This window comes from Macaca mulatta, chromosome 2, assembly GCF_049350105.2.
Source record: "Macaca mulatta isolate MMU2019108-1 chromosome 2, T2T-MMU8v2.0, whole genome shotgun sequence".
NCBI lineage: Eukaryota > Metazoa > Chordata > Mammalia > Primates > Cercopithecidae > Macaca > Macaca mulatta.
The window spans coordinates 98,021,969-98,037,658 of NC_133407.1; the positions used below are offsets into that span (position 1 = coordinate 98,021,969).

Sequence of the window (15,690 nt, forward strand, 5' to 3'; positions counted from 1 at the left end):
GGCTAAAAAGTGACTAAGTGAATGAGTAGAGAAGGAAGATATTGATTAGTCTGCCTCGGGAAGAATCCCTATACTGGAATGTTGAAATTTGCCACAAAATATAGCAGTGAGGGAACCTGAAGGAACTGAGGAAAACCTGTCATAAAAGTGGCTAAGGGGCTGGGCGAGGTGGCTCACGCCTGTAAACCCAGCACTTTGGGAGGCCGAGCCAGGTGGATCACCTGAGGTCAGGAGTTCAAGACCAGCCTGGGCAACATGCTAAAACCCCATCTCTACTAAAAATTCAAAAATTAGCCGGGCATGGTGGTGGATGTCTGTAATCCCAGCTACTCAAGAGGCTGAGGCAGGAAAATTGCTTGAACCTGGGAGGTGGAAGTTGCAGTGAGCCGAGATCATGCCACTGCACTCCAGCCTGGGTGACAGCAAAACTCCATAAAGAAAAAAAGCAAAAATACCTACAACCAACTGATTTTGGATGAAGTCAACAAAAATAAGCAATGGAGAAAGGACTCCTTATTCAAGAAATAGTGCTGAGAAAAATGGCTGAGCATATGCAGAAGAGTAAAATTGGACTTTTTTCCTCTCACCATATACAAAAATTAATTCAAGATGGGTTAAAGATTTAAATGTGAGAACTCAAACCTAGAAAATACCCTTTTGGATATTGGCCTAAGCAAAGAATTTAAGGCTAAGTCCTCAAAAGCAATAGCAATAAAGACAAAAATTGACAAGTGGGATCTAATTCAACTAATAAGATTCTGCACAGCAAAACAACCCATCAACAGAGTAAACAGACAACCTACAAAATGGGAGGAAATATTTGCAAACTATACATTCAACAAAAGTCTGATATGCAGAACCTGTAAGAAATTAACAAGCAAAAAACAACCCCATTAAAATGTGGGCAAATGGCTGGGTGTGGTGGCTCATGCCTGTAATCCCAGCACTTTGGGAGGCCGAGGTGGGCAGATCACTTGAGGTCAGGAGTTCGAGACCAGCCTGACCAATGTGGTGAAACCCCATCCCTACTAAAAATACAAAAATTAGCCAGGTGTGATGATGGGCACCTGTAATCCCAGCTACTTTGGAGGCTGAGACAGGAGAATCATTTGAACCCAGGATGTAGAGGTTGCAGTGAGCCAAGATCAAGTCACTGCCCTCCAGCTTGGGTGACAGATCAAGACTTTGTCTCAAAAAATAAAAAATAAATTAAAAAGTGGGCAAAGGACATGAACAGACAATCAAAAGAAGGCATACAGCCTGGGCATGGTGGCCCACACCAGTAATTTTGGCACTCTGAGAGGCCATGGCAGGAGGATTGCTTGAGCCCAGGAGTTGGAGACCAGCCTGGGAAACGTGGCAAAACCCTGTAAAAATACAAATAATTAGCCGGTGGTTGTGGCACACCCCTGTAATCCCAGCTACTAGGTAGGCTGAGACGAGAGAATCACCTGAGCAGCAACAACAACTACAACAGAAAGAAGACATTCAAGTGGCCAACATACTATTTAAAAATGTTCAGGCCGGGCATGGTGGCTAATGCCTGTAATCCCAGAACTTTGGGAGGCCAAAGCTGGAGGATCATTTGAGGTCAGGAGTTCAAGGCGAGCCTGACCAGCATGGTGAAATCCCGTCTCTACTAAAATACAAAAATTAACCGGGTATGGTGGCAGGTACCTGTAGTCTCAGCTACTCGGGAGGCTGAGGCAGGAGAACCACTTGAACCCAAGAAGCAGAGGTTGCAGTGAGCCAAGATCACACCACTGCACTCCAGCATGGGCAACAGAACAAGACTCTCTCTCTCAAAAATAAAAATAAAAAATAAAAATGTTTAAAATCACTAATCATCAAAGAAACACAAATCAAAATCACAACAAGATACCATCTTACACCAGTCAGAAGGGCTATTATTAAAAAATCAGAAAACAACAGATGTTGCTGAGGCTGCGGAGAAAAGGGAATGCTTATACATTGTTGTTGGGAATGTAAATTAATTCACCCACTGCGGAAAACAGTTTGGAGATTTTCGAAGAACAAAAATAGAACTACCATTTAACCCAGCAAATCCATTACTGAGTATATACACAAAGGAAAATAAATCATCCAGGCTGGGCTTGGTGGCTCATACCTGTAATCCCAGCACTTTGGGAGGCCAAGGTAGGCGGATCACCTGAGGTCAGGAGTTCGAGACCAGCCTGGCCAACATGGCGAAACCCTGTCTCTACTAAAAATATAAAGTTAGTCGGGTTTGGTGGTGGGTACCTGTAGTCCCAGCTACTCGGGAGGCTGAGGCAGGAGAATCGCTTGAACCCAGGAGGCGGAGGTTGCAGTGAGCCAAGATCATGCCATTACACTCCAGCCTGGACAAAAAGAACAAAACTCCATCTCAACAAGTAAATAAATCATTCTACAAAACAAAAACAAAAACAAAAAAACACATGCACTTTTATGTTTATTGCAGGACATTCACTATAGCAGAGACATGGAATCAACCTAGGTGCCCATCAACAGTGGATTGGATTTTTTTTTTTTTTTTTGATACGGAGTCTCGCTCTTGTTGCCCAGTCTGGAATGCAATGGTGTGATCCCAGCTCACTGCAACCTCTGCCTCTTGGGTTCAAGCAATTCTTCTGCCTCAGCCTCCCAAGTAGCTGGGATTACAGACACACACCACCATGCCCTGCTAATTTTTGTATTTTTAGTAAGGATGGGGTTTCACCATGTTGGCTAGGCTGGTCTCAAACTCCTAACCTCAGGTGATCCACCTGCCTTGGTCTCCCAAAGTGCTGGGATTACAGGCTTGAGTCACCGGCCTGGCCCAGTGGATTGGATTTTTTTTGGTATTGTGGTACATACACACCATGGAATACTATGCAGCCATAAAAGAGAATGAAATCGTGTCCTTTGCAGCAACATGGATGCAGGTGGAGGCCATTATCCTAAGCAAATTAACAAACAGAAAACCAAATATCACATTTTCTTGCTTATAAGTGGGAGCCAAACCTTAAGTAAACACAGACATAAAGACGGAAACAGTAGGCACTGGGGACTCCAAAAGAAGGGAGGGAAGAAGGGAGATAATGGCTGAAAAACTTCCTTTTGGGTACTATTGGGTACTATGTTCACCATCCGGGTGACAGGGGCAATAGAAACCAAACCTTAGCATGATGCAATATAGCCTTGTAGCAAACCAGCACATGTTCCCTCTTAATTTAAAATACAAAATAAGAATCTAACACAAAGTTCTGAGTTAAAGTATCTATCAATATGAAATTGCTTACCTAGCTAAAAGTTTTTCAAGACTGAGGATAAAATGTAAACGAATTCATACAAGTAATATAAACTAAGTTTACTTCAATTATTTACATCTTTAAGAAATCTAATAATATATTAAATAAAATGCTGTTTCATATTTTTAAAAAACACATATTGTATACCTTAAATATGTATGATTTTTATTTATAAATTATACCTCAATAAAGCTAGGGGAAAAGAGACTTAATAAAAAAAGAAAAGAATGCCAAGGTATACCATTGAATGGAAAAGCATAGAACAGTGTGGAGACTATGCTGCCATTTGTGTGATATATGGGCCCAGTCTACTTGAAGGACATACAAGAAATGTGTAACAGTGGGTTTCATTGTGGCAGGGACATCTTTTTAATTGGTATAATAGTTAAGTACTGCTCATTTAAAATAAAGAAAATTGGCCAGGCGCAGTGGCTCATGCCTGTAATCCTAGCACTTTGGGAGGCCAAGGCAGGCAGATCACTTGAGGTCAGGAGTTCGAGGCTAGCCTGGCCAACATGGTAAAACCCCCATCTCTACTAAAAATACAAAAATTAGCTGGGTGTGGTGATGGGCGCCTGTAATCCCAGCTACTGGGGAGGCTGAGGCAAGAGAATTGCTTGAACCCGGGAGGTGGAGGTTACAGTGAGCCAAGATTGTGCAATGGTCCTCCAGGCTGGGAGACAGAGTGAGACTCCGTCTCAAAAAGATAAAATTAAATTAAATTAAAGACAAAAAGAATAAGTTACAGACATAAAGACTTGGCCAGGCATGGTGGCTCACACCTGTAGTTCCAGAAGTTAGGGAGGCTGAGGCTGGTAGATCACTTGAGGTCAGGAGTTCAAGACCAGCTTGGGAGTACAGGCTTGAGTCACCGTGCCTGGCCCAGGCATGGTGGTAAAACCCCATCTCTACTAAAACTACAAAAATTAGCAAGACATGGTGGCACGCATCTATAGTCCCAGCTACTCAGGTGGCTGAGGCAGGAGAATCGCTTGAACCTGGGAAGTAGAGGTTGCAGTGAGCTGAAATCACTGCACTCCAGCCTAAGCAACAGAGAGAGACTCCATCTCAAAAAATAAATAAATAGGCCAGGTGCAGTGGCTCACGCCTGTAATCTCAGCACTTTGGGTGGCCAAGGCAGGTGGATCACCTGAGGTCAGGTGTTCAAGACCAGCCTGGCCAACATGGTGAAATCTCGTCTCTACTAAAAATACAAAAAATTAGCTGGGCATAGTGGTGCGTGCTTGTAATCCCAGCTACTCCAGAAGCTGAGGCAGGAGAATCACTTGATCCCAGGAGTCGGAGGTTGTGGTGAGCCAAGATTGTACCACTGCTCTTCAGCGTGGGCAACAGAGCCAGACTTTGTCTCAAAAATAAATAACAGACGTTATGTATACCAGCATAGACAACAAAATGAGACCACATCTGTATAAAATATTTAAAAATTAGCCACTTGCAGCTGGGCGCGGTGGCTCACACCTGTAATTCTAGCACTTTGGGAGGCTGAGGCAGGCAGATCACAAGGTCAGGAGTTCGAGACCAGCCTGGCCAACATGGTGAAACCCTGTCTCTACTAAAAATACAAAAACTAGCCAGGCATGGTGGCGCATGCCTGTGGTCCTAGCTACTCAGGAAACTGAGGCAGAAGCATCGCTTAAACCCGGGAGGCGGAGGTTGCAGTGAGCCGAGATTACACCACTGTACTCCAGCCTGGGGGACAGAGCAAGACTCTGTCTCAAAAAAAAAAAAAAAAAAAAAGGGCCGGGCGCAGTGACTCACGCCTGTAATCCCAGCACTTTGGGAGGCCAAGGCGGGCGGATCACGAGGTCAGGAGATCGAGACCATCCTGGCTAACACGGTGAAACCCCGTCTCTACTAAAAATACAAAAAATTAGCCAGGCATGGTGGCGGGCGCCTGTAGTCCGACCTGCTCGGGAGGCTGAGGCAGGAGAATGGCGTGAACCCGGGAGGCGGAGCTTGCAGGGAGCCGAGATCTCGCCACCGCACTCCAGCCTGGGCGACAAAGCGAGACTCTGTCTCAAAAAAAATACAAAATAAAAAATTAGCCAGGTGCCATAGTGCTTACCTCTAGTCTCAGCTACTGAGGCTGAGATGGGAGGATCACTTGAGGCCAGGAGTTCAAGGCTGTAGTGAGCTATGATGCTATGATTGCCCCACTGCATTCCAGCCTGGGCAACAGAGTGAGACCCTGTCTCACCAAAAAAAAAAAAAAAAAAAACTTGATGTGCAGTTCTAGCCATAATTGGAAAAAAAATTTTAAAAACAACCTACATGTCTATAATAGAGCTTTCAAGAGAAACAAACAGGAAATCAGAATATATATGCATATATACATATACATATATATTCTCTATATATACATATATAGATGTATGTAGAAAGAGAGGGAGAGAGAGAGAAAGAGAGAGATTTATTAAAAGGAATTGGGTCACATGATTATGGAGGCTGACAATTTCTAAGACCTGCAGTGGGTTAGCAAGCTGGAGACCCAGGAGACCTGATGGGTAGTTTGAATTTGAAAGCTGGCAGACTCAAGACCCAGGAAGAGCTGGTGTTTTGGTTTGAGCCAGAAGACGGGAAAATGCCAGCGTTCCAGTTGGAAGGCAGTCAGGCAGGAGAGATTCTGTCTTACTCAGGGGAGGGTTAGGCTATTTGTTCTCTTCAGGCCTCCAATTGATTGGATGAGGCCCACCCCTATTAGGGAGGGCAATCTGCTTTACTTGGTCTACTGATTTAAATGTTAATTGCATCCAGAAGCACCCAGAATGATATTTGACCAAATCTCTGGGCATCCTGTGGCCTACTCAAGCTGACATATAAAATTAAACATTGCAGTGTCCTACAATAGGACAACAGGATATAACACAACCATTAAAATGTTAATTTTGAAGGCTAAGGAAAATAAGCATGGTAAGGAGCTGAGTAGAAAAATAAATCACAGAATACCAGCTTGTGCCTACCGTTGCACCAGTGAAATGTGTGCACACATGGGTGAAGAATAGGTAGGAATAGGAAGAAATAAGAGCAGCTTTTGTGCTAAGCTGTTGAGATTACAGGAAAGAATTTACCTTTTTCCTTTAATTTTTAATAATATAATTGTTTAAAATTCAAGAAACTGAAAATCCTAGGTGCAGGAGTTTCCAGGAGGAGGGAACAGTAGTTGCAAGTGGTACCTGACACATCGTCTACATTCAATAGCTATTGAATAAATGAATAATTGCTACTGTTTTCTGCTGCATTCCCCCAGAAGCAGATTGTGATACAAGGATTTTTTTTTTTTTTTTTGAGACAGGGTCTCGATCTGTCGCCCAGGCTAAAGTGCAGTGGTGCGATCTCGGCTCACTGCAACCTCTGCCTCCCAGGTTCAAGCAATTCTCTGCCTCAGCCACCCTAGTAGCTGGGATTACAAGCATGCGCCACCATGCCTAGCTAACTTTTGTATTTTTAGTAGAGACAGGATTTCACCATCTTGGCCAGGCTGGTCTTGAACTCCCGACCTCAGATGATCCATCTGCCTCGACCTCCCAAAGTGCTGGGATCATAGGCATGAGCCACTGCACCCAGCCTGTGATACAAGGATTTGAGGGCAAGTTGTTTATTTGGGAGGTAATCACTGGTAGGAGAGTGGGGAAGTGAGGCTGAGAAGAGAAAGAAGCCAATATAGGGCACTTCAGTGAGGTTACCATTGAAGACAACTCCATGGGACCTCTGGGAGAATGTGGGGAGCAGGCTTCAGGTTTGTCTCACAGAGGACAAGAAAGGAGTTTTAATCTCCCAACTCTCATTCATCTTGGTTGAAAGGGCTGCTCCTGGGGGCATTATCTCCTTGGCATTTTCAGCCTGCCCCAAGCAAGGGTCCATCACATCTCTGTGGCTAGTGCAAGCCCTCAGGCAGAGAGTCACAGGTGCTTGCAGTTAGAAGCTGTTGATTATATCGGAACATTGAGTGCTGCAAGGATAGGGTGGGGCACTGAGGACACTTGCAGAGTTTATCGTTATTGAACACCTGCATGATTCAGGCACTTAGAGAATAATTTCTCTCATTCCCACAACAGGGTTACGCAGTGAATATTATTAGTGAAGAAACTGAAGCTCAGAGAGGTTGTGACTTGCTCAGAGTCATGCAGGGCAAAGCACAGAATCAAGTAAGTTATTTGAACTAGAAAGATTTTTTTTTTCCTCTTCCTCTTGCTACCTCCCAGTAAACTCAACGCTTTCTAGATAAACTCACCAAAAAAAGTAAAATGATAACATCTGAGAGGTAACAACAATTCAGTAAGATCAGCTTCAAAACAGCATAGCTATTTAGGTCCAATCACATAATCAAAAAGTATCAAAATCTGTAAGAGAAAGAGAAAGTCAGTATGGGGAGGAGGGCATCTACCAGGGCAGAAATACCAATACCAGCTGACTCAAGCCAGGGTCAATAAACCCACACCTACTGCTTTCCAAGAGATTAAAGAAGAAATTATGACCATGAAAGGAAATTTGTAGGTACTACGAGAAAAGCAAATCTGTTTGTCATTCCCTCCCTCAAAATTCTTCAATGGTTCCCAATTTCTTTCAGTATAGTTCCCTTAGTAGAGCATGTAAATACTTTGAGATTTGGCCCTTGCCAACCTCTCCATGCTCATCTTCTACCATTCACTCACAGCCATGTAGAACTACTTACAGTCCTCAGAACAGCCCATCTCTGGTCACAGCCCTGAGCCCTTGTAAGGGCTGTTTCTGCTACCTGGAATTCCATCTTCCTCTCTTTTCCACCTGGCTAATTCCTTACTTGTTATTCAAGGCTTAGCTTGGTCATTACCTATTATAGTGAAGTTTCTCAATCTTTTAAAAACCATACTCCTAAATAATATATACAAATATCTCATAATAGCCTTCCCATGAAACTCTATTTCCTTCTGAGAATTGCTGATAAACAAAATTTATAATCTACCTTCTGAATATCTCCACCATCTGAGATGATTTTATATTTACTTTTTTTTTTTTTTTTTTTTGAGACAGAGGACTCTGTCACCCAGGTTGGAGTGCAGTGACACAATCTCAGCTAACTCCAACCTCTGTCTTCCAGGTTCAAGCAATTCTCCTGCCTCAGCCTCCCAAATAGCTGGGATTACAGTTGTGTGTCACCATGCCCAGCTAATTTTTTTATTTTAGTAGAGATGGGGTTTCATCATGTTGGTCAAGTTGGTCTTGAACTTCTGACCTCAGGTGATCCACCCACCGCAGCCTCCCAAAGTGCTGGGATTACAGGCATGAGCCAATGTGCCCAGCCATTTTTTTTTTTGTATGTTTAGTAGAGACGGGGTTTCACCATGTTGGCCAGGCTGGTCTGGAACTCCTGACCTCAAATGATCTGCCTGCCTCAGCTTCCCAAAGTGCTGGGATTACAAATGTGAGTCACTGCACCCAGCCTATATTTACTTTTTATAAATTATTAATTATAGATTATGAAAGTTCTTTTTACTTCTCCAAATATAAAAGTCTTATAATATTGAATTTTTTTCAGTCTCTCCCCTTCAGATTAAAGATTCCCCACAGCAGCTTCTGTATCCCTTCCCCCTCCACTCATCCCAAGATGAGAATTGCTATTCTATAGGAAATTTTTCAAGATGCCAGGCTAAGGTAGGTACCATCTCTCTGTTCACCAAACATCTTATATACACGCCTTTATATTAACTCTTTCACATTGTTTTGAATATGTTGATTTAACTCTCCACTGAATTCCATAAAGGAATAGATGTATATTAAGGCTCTACAATCAGTACAGTTCCAGGCACTGTACTAATTATGTGAGGTATTACCCTCCTCAGGAGGAAAAAGAGGACAGGGCTATGAAATCTATCAAGTATGGATCCAACTAGCAAGTGATGAAGCTAAACTGCAGGCTCCATGTACTTGACCTCAGAGTCTGTGCTCCTTTGCTAAAGAGTGTTTCCTGCCTGAGGCAGAGGCTGCGCAGAGCTATCTATCCACCTACTCAGCGCAGTGCCTGAAACATAGTAGGCATATCATATGTTGGAGGTGAACAAAAGAGCCAAAAACATCAAGAAAAGCAATACAAACTTGAATAGATGTCACTGAGCAAATAAGTGATTGAGAAGAAACAGCAAGCCAGAAACACAAATCACAGGGGGACGTAACGGAGGCAGGTCGGAGCCGCTGCGGTCGCCATGCCCCGCGGTAACCAGCGTGAGCTCGCCCACCAGAAGAATATGAAAACGCAGAGCGACTCGGTTAAGGGACAGCGCCGAGATGACGGGCTTTCTGCTGCCGCCCGCAAGCAGAGGGACTCGGAGATCATGCAGCAGAAGCAAAAACAGGCAAACGAGAAGAAGGAGGAACCCAAGTAGCTTTGTGGCTTCGTGTCCAACCCTCTTGCCTTTCGCCTGTGTGCCTGGAGCCAGTCCCACCACGCTCCTGTAGTGCTCACAGGTCCCAGCACCAATGGCATTCCCTTTGCCCTGAGTCTGCAGCGGGTCCCTTTTGTGCTTCCTTCCCCTCAGGTAGCCTCTCTTCCCCTGGGCCACTCCCAGGGGTGAGGGGGTTACCCCTTCCCAGTGTTTTTTATTCCTGTAGGGCTCACCCCAAGGTATTAAAAGTAGCTTTGTAATTCCTTGAAAAAAAAAAGAAAGAAAGAAACACAAATCACAGGGCATTTGCACAGAGATTCAAAACAAAACTAAAAAGGCACAAAACAATGCAAGAAAAACTAAAAGACTTAGAACATAGATTAGAAAAATTGAAGTGAAAACAATAAGGAAACTATAGGAAATAGAGAAGGCTGACGATGTGGAAGTCATCATCAGAGAAATAAGGGAAGAAAACATAGCTGAATAGAAAAAAAAAACTGCATTATTTTTGTGATCATCTGTTTACTCTATTTCCCTTTAAGATAGTCGGTTTCGGCCGGGTGCGGTGGCTAATGCCTGTAATCCCAGCACTCTGGGAGGCCAAAGTGGGCAGATCACAAGGTCAGGAGCTTGAGACCAGCCTGGCCAACATGGCAAAACCCTGTCTCTACTGAAAATACAAAAATTAGCCAGGTGTGATGGCAGGTGTCTGTAATCCCAGCTACTCGGGAGGCTGAGGAAGGAGAATCACTCGAACCTGGGAAGCAGAGATTGCAGTGAGCTGAGATCATGCCATTGCACTGCAGCCTGGGCAACAAGAGCAAGACTCTGTCTCAAAAAAAAAAAAAAAAAAAAAAAAAAAAAAGTCGGTTCCATGAGGGTAGGAATCATCTCTCTCTTGTTTGTTATTACATCTTCAGTGTTTAACACACTGTGTGACATAGGTAAGAGCTCTGCCAATATTTTGTTGAATAAAAGAAAGCCAAGCACAGATAAAGAGAAGACATGTAAAACCCCATCAAAGAAAGATGCCTGTGGTGTTTTTAAAGCATTGCCTGAAGAGCTGGAGTCTACGCTCTTTAATCTGGGGAAGAATTATGGGTTCTTTAGTCACAGAATCTGACAGAAGTGCTGCGATGTAACCTCTAAGACTAGGTCAAAAAGCTGATGATGCTTCCACCTGGTTATCTCGGACTACTTATTCTCCAGATATTTCCTCTAGGAGCCCAGTCATCACACGTCGTATGGAGAATCCCTGTGGAAGCACACCAGCTGACAGGCAGCTTCAGTTATCCCAGCCCCATAACAGACATATGGGGGATGAAACCCCCAGATGACCCACCTTCCAGCTATGTGGGTCTCTTCTTGCTGAGATCCCAGACGTTGTGGAGCAGAGGCAAGCCAACCACCCTGTGTCCTCTCAAAATTACTGACCCACAGAATCCATAAACATAATAAAATTATTGCTATGCCATCAAGTTTGGGGTGGCTTATGATGTAGCAGTAGAATAATCAGAACAATATCCACGCTTTCTAAAGATATCTCTTTGTCGGGTGTTTAAATTTTTATTCATTTATTTATTTATTTATTTTATTATTCTTCTTATTTTTTGAGACGGAGTTTGGCTCTTGTTGCCCAGGCTGGCGTGCAGTGGTGCGATCTCGGCTCACCGCAACTTCCACCTCCTGGGTTCAAGTGATTCTCCTGCCTCAGCCTCCCACGTAGCTGGGATTACAGACATGCGCTGCCACGCCTGGGTAATTTTGTATTTTTAGTAGAGACAGGGTTTCTCCATGTTGGTCAGGCTAGTTTCAAACTCCCACCCTCTGGTGATCTGCCCACCTTCGCCTCCCAAAGTGTTAGGATTACAGGCATAAGCCACCGCACCCAGCCTAAAAAATATATATATAATTTTTAGAGATCCAAAGATAAGAATGATCTTAAGACTTGCTCCTGAGATGTTGTATAAGAGGAAGAGTTACAAGGAAATCTATGAGAACTGAGGTCTTGCTTCGTCAGGTTGACTTTTCTCTTTGAAGGCAACAGGAAATCATGTCACGGCCTACAAGCTCACACACACTCATAATTTCAATAATGTCCCTGCCCTGTACAGATCACTAGGAGGAGCAGTGGAAATCAAAGAGCACAAACCTAGAGAATGAAAACAAAGATACAGCCGGGCGCGGCGGCTCACGCCTGTAATCCCAGCACTTTGGGAGGCCGAGGGGGGTGGATCACGAGGTCAGGAGATCGAGACCATCCTGGCCAACATGGTGAAACCCTGTCTCTACTTAAATACAAAAAAAAAAAAAAAAAAATTAGCCAGGTGTAGTGGCATTAGTGGCATGTGCCCATAGTCCCAGATACTCAGGAGGCTGAGGCAGGGGAATCGCTTGAACCTGGGAGGCGGAGGTTGCAGTGAGCCGAGATCACACCACTGCACTCCAGCCTGGTGACGGAGTGAGACTCTGTCTCAAAAACACACACACACACACACATACACACACACACAAAGATACAGAGACTCAAAAGAGTTAAATGAATTTACACATTAACAAAGTGGGGGAAATGTTAATATTTTAACTATAACCCACCATGGGGTAGCGCTTTTCAAATTGCAAGGTCACAATCCATCCATGTGTCATGAAATCCAGTTAGTGGCTCTCAACCTGCTTTTTTTTTTTTTTTTTAATGAAATAGAATATACTAGAGTATAATGAAATAGAAAACACCAGAGTTCATCATAAGGATGCTTAGCAAAAACTTCATATCCTCTGCCCAACTGCAATGAGTGGGGACAGAGACATGAAAAATACATGAACTGGCATGGATTTGGTCTTTTTTCCCCTGGTATATGCTGGTCAATTGGACTATCATTGTAACGGGAGGGTTAATGTTACAGGGTTGCAGCTAAAGTTGAAGCTAAGTTTAGTGTTATCGTACCTGCTGTTGGCAAAATCGTTGAGACTTTCTAATGAATTTAGATAAAAGCTTTTGGGGCATTGCAGCGACTAATGCCTGTAATCCCAACACTTTGGGAGGCCACGGCAGGTGGATGACTTGAGACCAGGAGTTCAAGACCAGCCATGGGCAACATGGCAAAACCCTGTCTTGGCTGGGCGCAGTGGCTCACACCTGTAATCTCAGCACTTTGGGAGGCCGAGGCAGGTGGATCACCTGAGGTCAGGAGTTCAAGACCAGCCTGGCCAACATGGTGAAACCCCATCTCTACTAAAAAATACAAAAATTAGCCAGGTGTGGTGGCGGGCGCCTGTAATCCTAGCTACTAGGGAGGCTGAGGCAAGAGAATCGCTTGAACCCGGGAGGTGGAGGTTGTGGTAAGCCGAGATGGCGCAACTGCACTCCAGCCTGGGCGACAGAGTGAGACTCCATCTCAAAAAACAAAACAAAACAAAACAAAACAAAAAACCCTGTCTCTACAAAAAATACAGAAATTAGCAAGGCATGATGGTGGGTACTTATGGCTCTAGCTACTTGGGGGGCTGAGGAAGATCACCTGGGCCCTGGAGGTCAAGGCTGCAGTGAGCTGTGGTCATGCCATTGCACTCCAGCCTGGGCGACAGAAACCCTGTTTCAAAAAAAAAAAAAAGAGAGTTTTCAGTCTTTTTCAGAAAAGGCATTATTATCGATACAACGCATTTTGAGTCTGTGACAATTTATTATACAAAATACTTTTAAATTGGTTATTTAATAGAATAAATACAAAGGCAGGTTCAAGTTTAACTGACGGATCTGAAAGTATAAATTATGACAAACAGAAAAATACTTATTCTAATAAGCTGAATTTGATCTTACATTCTAAAGAAAAAAAAGTAAATGTAAGACAACATAATAAAAGTTATTTAAAATATGGTTATATCAAACATTCAAAAACCAAACCAATGAAAATGACAATGTATTTTTTTTTTTTTTGAGACGGAGTCTCACTCTGTCACCAGGCTGGAGTGCAGTGGCACAATCTCAGCTCACTGCATCCTCTGCCTCCGAGGTTCAAGCAATTCTCCTGTCTCAGCCTCCCGAGGAGTAGCTGGGATTACAGGCATGCGCCACTATGCCCAGCTAATTTTTTGTATTTTTAGTAGAGATGGGGTTTCACCATGTTGGTCAGGCTGATCTTGATCTCCTGACCTCAGGTGATACGCCCACCTCGACCTCCCAAAGTGCTGGGATTACAGGTTTGAGCCACCACCCCTGGCCTGTTTTTTCTTGAGATAGAGTCTTGCTCTGTTACCCAGGCAGGAGTGTAGTGGTGTGATCTTGGCTCACTGCAACCTCCGCCTCCCAGGTTCAAGTGATTCTCCTGCCTTAGCCTCCTGAGTAGCTGGGATTACAGGTGCTCACCACCACACCTGGCTAGTTTTTGGATTTTTAGTAGAGACGGGGTTTTGCCATATTGGCCAGGCTGGTCTTGAATTCCTGACCTCAGGTGATACGCCCACCTCGGCCTCCCAAAGTGCTGGGATTACAGGTATAAGCTACTGCGCCTGGACTGACAGGACAGTGTATTCTTTGGTATTGGTGTTCTCACAAATGAAGGCTTAAAATCTTCAAAATAAAAATGATTCTTGGAAACTCAGCATACCAAATGTGGTGATAATCCCCTTGAATATTTAAGAAGGAAAGAAAGAGATCTAAAGTTACCTGCACAGTTTCTTAGTCATTCTGTGACAGTCAGAAAGCATCACTGGCAGCTTATTTTAGGTGCACATTGTGTGTGCTCCCATGTTCAGTGATTAAAGTCAGTAGAAAACTACAACCAACCCAGCCAGGCAGGACTGCTAACAGACCAGACTCTTTAGGAGTAAAGAGTTGAGTCACCTTAGCAGTCAAGGAACCTTAACCAGCTGTTTTGTACTGAGAGCAAATGAGAGACATAATGGCTAATGGACGAAAGTAGTTATAAATGCTGGCTATAAGCCTATGATCAGTTGTGAAAATAAGGACTGTAATAGTTAGAAATATTTCTTCCTTATTTTGATATGAAACTATTTGTTTATATTAACCAATTTTTCCATCTCCCAGCCAGTCTCCTACCATATAATATAAGAAATCTTGTTTTTGTGGTGTTTTTTTTCTTTTTTTGAGACAGAGTCTCGCTCTGTCGCCCAGGCTGGAGTGCAGTGGCGTGATCTCAGCTCACTACGACCTCCGTCTCCTGGCTTCAAGCGATTCTCCTGCTTCAGCCTCCCAAGTAGCTGAGATCACAGGCACATGCCACCACACCTGGCTAATTTTTGTAATTTTAGTAGAGATGGCTTTTCGCCATGTTATCCAGGCTGGTCGCGAACTCCTGACTTCAGGTGATCCGCCTGTCTCAGCCTCCCAAAGTGCTGGGATCATAGGTGTGAGCCACCGCACCCGGCCAAGCAATGTTAATAGTAGCTAACTCCCTATCTCAGTATTTTAATGCCAGTGTATCAAGAGGGAGTATAACCTAGCTAGAAGAGGAATAAACTCCCCCAAAGATAAATAAAAGAACTTTGTGAAGTGGCCTCATTTGTCTGGGGTAATACCCAAGGTTCCTTGCCTCATGCCAAGAAAATCGAGGACGTGGACACACACAAGGAGTAAGTTGGAGAGCAAAGGTTTAATGGGTGAAAGAGAAAAGAGGCTCTCTCTCCTTCAGAGGAGATGGCGTCTAATTTACATAGGGCACAAGAAATTGCTCGGACCCGGTGTGCCATTTGCATAGCTCAGGAAGAACCTGGCCATCCCACCCTAATGTTTTATTATTTTAGATTTGCAGATGGGGTCTTTACCTGGTCAGAACCACGTTGCCTGCTTTTTTGTTTTGTTTTGTTTTGTTTTTTTGGAGACAGAGTTTCCCTCTGTCGCCCAGGCTACAGTGCAGTGGCGCGATCTCCACTCACTGCAAGCTCCGTCTTCTGGGTTCACGCCATTCTTCTGCCTCAGCCTCCCGAGTAGCTGGGACTACAGGCGCCCGCCACCACGCCCAGCTAATTTTTTGTATTTTTAGTAGAGACGGTGTTTCACCGTG

At 44.0% G+C, this 15,690-nt stretch overlaps 1 pseudogene; it reads left to right on the forward strand.

Moving 5' to 3' along the window:
• Window positions 1–9,456: 9,456 nt before the first annotated feature.
• LOC700483 (small EDRK-rich factor 2) lies at window positions 9,457–9,933 on the forward strand (annotated as a pseudogene).
• The last annotated feature ends 5,757 nt before the right edge of the window (window positions 9,934–15,690 follow it).